At 41.1% G+C, this 7,958-nt stretch overlaps 1 long non-coding RNA gene across 1 annotated transcript; it reads right to left on the bottom strand.

The window, feature by feature from the left end:
- Positions 1–1,242: 1,242 nt before the first annotated feature.
- On the bottom strand, positions 1,243–5,355 carry LOC120516285. Its single transcript, XR_005630821.1, has 3 exons — positions 5,285–5,355; positions 1,720–1,813; positions 1,243–1,605 (listed from the first exon to the last, which is right to left on the bottom strand). It is a non-coding gene; the product is annotated as an uncharacterized LOC120516285 (long non-coding RNA).
- Positions 5,356–7,958: the final 2,603 nt, after the last annotated feature.

Below are 7,958 nucleotides of genomic sequence, written 5' to 3'. Positions count from 1 at the left end.
AGATATACAACATGGTTTGTGGCACTATTTCAGTAAACTAAAACAGCAAAGAGGCTGGTACATCTGTATTGCACAGAAGAAGGTCTGCCTGCTTGACTAGAGCTGACCAGCATTAAACACACCCGCTGCACCGAACGACAGCACACCACTTAGCATCCTGGCTGTGCGACTTGCCAGTGCAGCCCACAACATCGCTACTCTACCATCTGACAACACAGCACTCCCAAACCCTGCTGATGCATCTTTGTCTCCAGCTGCATGACTGAAGCAGGAGAGAAGACCACCCTGCCATTTCGATGAGTTCATGGGCCGTTGCAAAGAGTTAGAAATGACAGCTGGGGATTGTGACTTGAAGAGAGGACAAGTTACATCATCCAGGGAAGAGTCAGCAAAAGGATGAGCTGCCATTGCATAATCAATAACAGAAGCACCTATAAAAATGGTGACACTGCACAGTTGCACATGCTTTTCTAGCTAGTATAAGGATAGTGAGTCACTTCAAAGAGCCATGTAAAGAGCAGAGAATCCATCCATCAGTGCGGACACTACAATATACTTCTTTCCAGAAGTGAGAATTATGTAAAGCTCCCATTCAGAAATGATTCCAGATATTGATTAATATATGATATCCAGATAAATAAAATCCCTAAAACAACCCAAGTGATATTTAGAAAAAATATTTCTAGCCATAATAATATTTTTAAAGCCTGCAAATTCATAACAGTGTCAGGTAACCAGTCCTCCCCTGGCTCAGTTCAACTTTAAAAGAATGATGTGGGCAAATGGGTGCATACAGTAGCAATATTTCTCTTGTCATGGATGGTATGAATGGGTGAGCGTCCCGGCTGGGATTAGGCAAGGTTCCTTATGTGGATGGGAGGCCAGCCGTACAATGGCACAAGAAACAGGGCAAAGATCATCCTGTCTCAGCCAAGAGAGAGGCAGGAGATGCAAGTTTGGTAGTAGTCAGACTGGCATCCTGGAAGAGATGGACCATGAAACAATACCCAGCCGGTATTTTATGCCCAGAGGGGGCCGGGTGGTTTCGTGGCCGCAGAACCCCTGCAGATTTTATTTTTTTCTCCAGCCATCTGGAGTTTTTTTTTTTGTTTTTTCTGTCCTCCCTGGCCATTGGAATTTACTTTTATTCTATGTTAATTAATATTGCCTATTTTTTTTTTAAATATATTTTCTCTTTCTTCATCCTGTAAAGCTACATCATTTGTATGAAAATGTGCTATATAAATAAATGTTGTTGTTGTTGTTGGTAGGCCAGTGTAGTGGAAGGATCAGTGGGAGACAAACTGGTAGGATTACATGCCACCACAACATGCTAAATGACAGCGTCCAAGGATGATACTACCTGAATGGACACCCACAAGATACACTGGGAACTGTAGCCCTGAAGGGCATCCTTGTTGGGTTCTGCCGGAGAGGTGATACAGGGATTCATCATTCCTACTTTACGGGACTTCTGATTGACCCAGAAGTCCTTCCATCTGCTGATGCCCTAGAATCGGAAATACTCCCAGGTCCAACATAAAAGAAGCCGCTTGACCTCATTACAGGTGATTTGGACTCGGGTGAAAGAAGGACAAAGCTCGCCTGGAAGAGTGGAAGGAGAGAAAGGAAAAGAGAAGGAGAAGAATTACATTGCAATTGTGTTATTTGTAATTTAAAAGCCTTTTTTTGCAAGGTATTCATCAAAATTAACCTTACTGTAGCACTGGGATTTGTGATTGTGATGTTGTGTCTGGGTTTGGGGTGTTGCAGCACTTCCTAGTGGGCACACCTTGCCTTCCATTCCAAAACACTATAAAACATATAAAACATCTCTATTTAGTGAGTTGCTAGCTTTGCAGTTATAAAATTGTATGCAAAACGAATTTTAGCAACAATTTTGTGAAATCTATGCATCACTATTTAGAATCTCCAATAGCTGCTGTCTAATTTAACTAAGAGACTATCTGACTACAAAGGATAGCCTGTGGTCCTCCTGGACTGAATTGAGTGGCCTATTTATTGCTTCTGATCGAATTGTTAGACGTTGACTTCCATGAGTTGAATAAGCAGTGTTTATCACGCAAGGAACGATAAGAAGAATCTTTTTTGTCTTCTAATCTTTACATGACACCATTCCTACTTTTTTAAACTTGCACTTTAAATGCTGAAGCCCATTGCATTCTAAACTTGTAGTCTGTTCCCAACAGTTGGACGGCTTCCACCTAAAAATTAAGTAAAGCACCAAAATCAGCAGAGCTATGAAAAGAAAGCTTTTAATCCTTTTAAGTTAATTTCACACCTGAAAAAGCTCAACTTTTCTTCTTTTTTTTTACTATTAGGCAGACACCTTGGTGCCTGCATGCATGTGGAGAATAATAACAATTGGTGTGCCGGGAAACAGAAGCAAAATTGTAGGCTTTCAGCGTCATAAAAACAAAAGTTTTAATTGCGGAAGGACCTTGCTCTTATTTGTTTAAATGAAGACTAATATCCGCCCCATTTGACTGAGTGCACTTAAAAGACTGACAGACCCCAAGTCAGCAGTAAGCTTTATTAGCCATTAAGAAATGTATAGCACCATTATATAGTATATGTGCACAAGGACAGTATCAGGCAGAAATTCATGCTAGCACGACAAGTTTATTATATCATCGTAATAATACTGGCACCCTGGTTGGGGCTGGTTTCAACTTTACTCTTATTACTGTCAGAATAATTACCTCCACATTTATCTAATTATTGATTAACTTTTGCAATTGTTTCAAATTTCCTTTACTAAGCCTTTCTCGTTTTCTTTCTTTGCTGTGGTGACACTGGCCATGTCTTGAAGTAAATTTGTCATCACAGGTGATCAACCTGTACTGTACACATTGTTGTAAATTTATAAATACGTGCATTGTTTTATATCATGTTTCTCTATTTTGTTCAAGATTATATTTTGTGTTTATATTGCATTTTGTTTTTAGCTATAGATGTATTGACTGTGTTGTACTGGACTGTTAAGTCAAAATGTAGTTACTAAAGAAAAATGTAAATTCATTGAATTGGACTAAGAGAGATTTTAATATGGGTGGATATTAATAATTCTGCCATTCAGACCAGTGGTGTAAGAATAATAGCAAATGGTGGGCAATTTAGCCAGGACATCGAGAACAGACTACTCTTTTTTAAAGATGCCTAGGGATTTTTTATTACCATAGGGACTCATGACCTTGGTTTTATATCTCATCCAAAGGACGGCATCAATTTTTACAACTTGGTGTCCTCATCACTGCACTGGGACAATGGGATCCATAGAAAGACCAAATGGGAAGTGCAGTGTGAGGGCCTCAGAAACACTTCCTCTAGCAGCAGTCCAAGCTTTTCCTAGACTACCACTGGCTGGGCCCAAACATTCCTAGCAAGGCCTCATAGGGATAGCATAAAGTACTGGTTAGTCTTCATTGTAAAGTGATTTAGAGGGCTTGCAGAATTCATAATGAATGATGGCTAAGTTTGGAGGATCCCACCGGTTTCATGGCTGCCAAGGTTTAGGAAGTAAAGTGGTATTTCTAGTGAGAAAAATCTGGACTTTAAGGATGACTGAGAAGAGGTAGAATCACAGGGAACAGAACAAGAAGGCAGCTATCTGAGATAACTAGCAAAAGCTAGATGAATTTCCCCCAGGGATGTCCACTGTTTTGTGGTGACTACCCAGTAGACGGTTAAGCAGATGAACTCCCTCGGAGAAAAGAAATTAGGCTGAGGCAGACGGCTGTGGACCCTACCCAGCCAGGACGCCTGGAAGGTCCACAAGAGGGACAATACCTCATCTGGGCCATGAGAGGGCAGCCGCCCTTGTCTGCTTGGGGGCCACTGGAACAGAGCTGGGAAGCTCATCCCTGTTGGGACCCGTGGCCACCGCCAGGGGGCACCCATAAGATTATGAAACCCTGGATGGCAGCACTTCCGCCACACTTGGAGGTGCTGCTGGAAGGAATTCCAGTGACACCCGGAGTGCTTCCGGGTGCTCATGTGGCACTTCCACCACACCAGGAAGTGCCACCAGAAGATCGTCACAGAGCACCTGGAGCACATCTGGGTACTGAATGAAAGGGGCCGCCTCACTCCAGTAGATGAGCTTGAGTTGGGTGGCAGTGGACAGAGCTTGCAGGAGAGGAGTGGAGGAGGCAGAAGAAAGAAGGACAGTGTATTGTGGTTTGTGCTGTCTGGAAAAGGAAAAATAAACGTGTGTGACTGTGGACATTGTGAGCCTCAGTGTCTGTTTGTGTCTGGGCAGATGTTTTACAAGGCCTTGAACCAGACTCAGTCATTTTCAGGTTGACCCGTCTGATGAGTCAGACTAGTTTTTATATATACATTTGATGACCATCCACTGATTCCCAGACCTCTGACTTTAATAGAATAGGACATTCAGCTCTCATATCTGCAAACCGCAATGAATACATGTGTTTTTTTTCTTCTTGTTAGTCTGTATGTATTAATGTTTTTATGTGCATGATCTGGATGGGGATGAATTCATTAGATCGTGGGATTAGGGAAACAGGACTTGGACTGATATAGTTTGAATGTGGCAACCTCTCGAAAATCATCCATCTCCCCAGCGGGTAATGAATTGTAGCTTTCGCTTGCTTTTGAAGCTGACTGTTACAGCTCCTTGATGGCCTCACCAACACCCCTTCCAGCAGCCTTTTCCGAGATGGTCTACCACCCAAGTACTGGCTGTGCCGAAGCATGTCTACCTTTTCTGAAGTGCAGGTGGTATGGCTGCTGGATGTGCAATCTCAAAAACTGCAGATTCAAGTTTAAAATGAGAGAAGACCAAGAGATGAATGTAGACAAGATCCGTGCCAATTTTATTAAAGAGAGGTCAAAACAATATTTTATCCAGAACCAAAACTAAATACAGGAATTATAGTCAGAGAAAACAAAGAAAAAGTCAAAAACTGGGAATCAAAGATATCTTTTGTCTGAACCAAAACACAATCAAAAATTCTAAGACAAAAACTGAGAGAAAGGATTTGTGAATAGGTTTTTGGAGCAGTTCAAGAGTTTATCTGCCAAACTCTGGTAAAACCTGAATGCTGAAGCTGACCTTTAAATCCTTGACACTCCCAGCAACCAGAGAATGTATCATAGCAATGGGATCCAGAAAATGGAAAGATAAAATGATGCTGTGGAAGAATATAAACATGTTTTCTGCTAATTACAAGGGGCGTTCAAATATAAACAGGAATTTATGGACTGCAATCTATTTATTGAATACAATGAGACGACTTACACACTAGTTTTCTATGTAGTCTCCTGTCACTGCAATCCACTTGTTCCAGCACTCAGGAAGCTTCTTAATCTAAAAAGAGTAGAAGTCTTTTGACTGCATGTTGACCCATTCTTGCACATTGTCAATAACCTCCTCATCCGACTTGAATTTATTCCCGCCTAAACATTCCTTAAGTGGATTGAAAACATGATAGTTCCTCTCTGAATAACACTGCACCAATCATACACTCTAGACTGAAAGAGACACTCATCCCCAAACTAATTTTTATGTGTCGAATAAATCTGAGATGGAATGATGCCTTTATTTGTCAAAAATTGAATAATAATTTGCTGCATAACACTACTGTGTACCGTACCTCCTGCTCCAACATGTTGATTATAACTGACAGGAAGAGGGGAAACAGCAGCAACACACACACACTACTAACGACAAGGTCAAACATGCATGTGTTTGCTCAAGGAGTCATGTCTACCTTGCATTCTTTATAAGAACAGGGCATGAAAATTCCTGTTTATAATTGAACGCCCCTCGTATATACCCTTACTATTTTAATCTTCTTTCCTGTATGTTTTTTGAGACTTTCCCAACTTTAACTGTACGTGTAATTCTCTCAGGCCTGCTCTTGTGGAATTGTTAAGATGGAGGAGAACAGGATGACCAAAGAGAAAGTGAATGGAATATGTGAAGGAGGATCTAAGGGAGAAAGGGGAGAAAGGGGCGTCAGGCGAGGAAGTGTACATCACACTAGAATGGACAATCAAATGTAGTGATCCACATGAAAGTGGGAAAAGCTTCCTAATAATACCAATAATAATAGTAATAACTTTAAATAAGACAAAATTATTTAATTAATTTATTATTGATTTAATTTACTTATTTAATTTATTAAATTACATATTGTTTATTAATGACAAGACCTCATAATTACTTGACAGAACAATAACTATAAAGACTAAACCTTATCCTTCAGTCAAGAATCCTTCTTTTCCTGTGCTGTTGACCTTCTGTAACCCCTTCCTTTGGCTCTTTTTCTCCCTCATCTGTTGTCCATTATTAGTAACTGACCCCGTTGCTCTCCCATTTCCTAATATTTAATTTGTGAACTGTCAGGTTATCGAGATTCCAGATTGATCCTATATGAGAAAGTGAGTGTGGGTGTGTGAGTGGGCCTCCATCGTTCCTGTCTTGTGTTATAAATGGAGGAAGCAATTTCCCAAAAAGGTGACCCTACACCTAGATTAAGTGTATGGAGTGCTGGCTGAATGATCACACTAAAGTCAATTTACAGTAGGCTACAAACTCACCTGATATACGTACCTCATATGCTGATAACATCATTTGAGATGGCAGATGTAATTTTTTTATACACTGTATAGGAATCCATTTCCTAAATGAGATTTTTCCATTAGTGGGTTATTTGTAGCTTGTGTGAGATGCAGAATAGACAACACAGAAATCATTACAGGATTATATGCAGTTGCATCTCCAGGTGGTCTAAGGTGCCTACCCACCACAACTGATATTAGATATCAGTCACTGTAACATGCACATCTTTAAGATGTCTGAGGAAAATGAAGAAAAGCCATGCACAAAAGGAGATGTCTAAGCTCTCTGATTCCTGGATCAGGAATGCAACTAATCCCCGCACAAGTGTGCCAAAGAATTTTATTTATAAATAAAAGAAAGGAAACAAAGTTTATAGTTCAGAAAAGCATGTGGCCTGCTTACCTTTCAGATCTACTACAATTTTCCCCTTTTGTTCATAAGAATTTCCCCCAGGCCCTCTGGCTTCTGGCCACAGACTAAAGACATGAATATGATGCTGATGAGCAACTCAGTATGAGTGAGCATGGAGGCAGCTTGGTGGGGCAGCAATGTCTGGGTTTAAACTCTGGCTCTGATGATGCATGGCTGTCAGTGTCTGTATGGAATGTCTCTGCATCTTTACATTTCAAAGACACGCGTAGCTCATACCACAGGATGTTTTTGAAGAATGGTTGTAACTAGTTATGGCTTTTTCTTGTTCTTTGTAGCTTGTTATGTAAAATGAACTTTCCTGCAGGGTAGGTAAGGAGGCAGTGGCAGTGGCATTGAGGTCATGCTGAAGGTGAAGTCACTGCTGGCAGTTCAATTCAGGCAAGGAGGCCTTTCACTGTTTTGAACCTTTGCATACTGGCACACCAACACCCCAGTGTTATTTCATGCTATACGGGGAAAAAAACATCCACTTGGCCATATGAGTTGTGGAAGGGTTTAACTGGATGATAAAAACAGGGCCTGCAAAAGAGTCAAAAAGAGAAAAGAGCAAAAGTGAAAGGAACTTGAGAAAGATGCCTGAAGTTGGAAGCACGTGTAGCATTTTAAATTTACTGTAGAGAAAAGATTTGGAATTTATGCCACTGCTTGCTTCTGTTTGGAAGAAATTCCCAAATAAGAGAGAAAGAGAGAGAGAGGTTGGGAGCATGTGCTGATTACAGCGTGTTGCCGTACCCACCACACGGGCAACTGTGCAACAGATGGCACCTCAGCACTACACTGAACAGTGTGAAGTTTTTTACAGTGGCTGGAGTGCCAATCCTGCCACCAACAACCAAATATTCCCTGAAAGTTTGGAGGGCCTGCTGCAGATGCAGATTAACGCCATACCCAGGATGGAGCAATTGCTGGTTAAGGG

The sequence above is a fragment of the Polypterus senegalus genome, chromosome 16, assembly GCF_016835505.1.
Source record: "Polypterus senegalus isolate Bchr_013 chromosome 16, ASM1683550v1, whole genome shotgun sequence".
NCBI classification, from domain to species: Eukaryota; Metazoa; Chordata; class Cladistia; order Polypteriformes; family Polypteridae; genus Polypterus; species Polypterus senegalus.
Note: the sequence above shows the minus strand (reverse complement) of the source record. Positions and strands in the feature narration are given on the sequence as shown.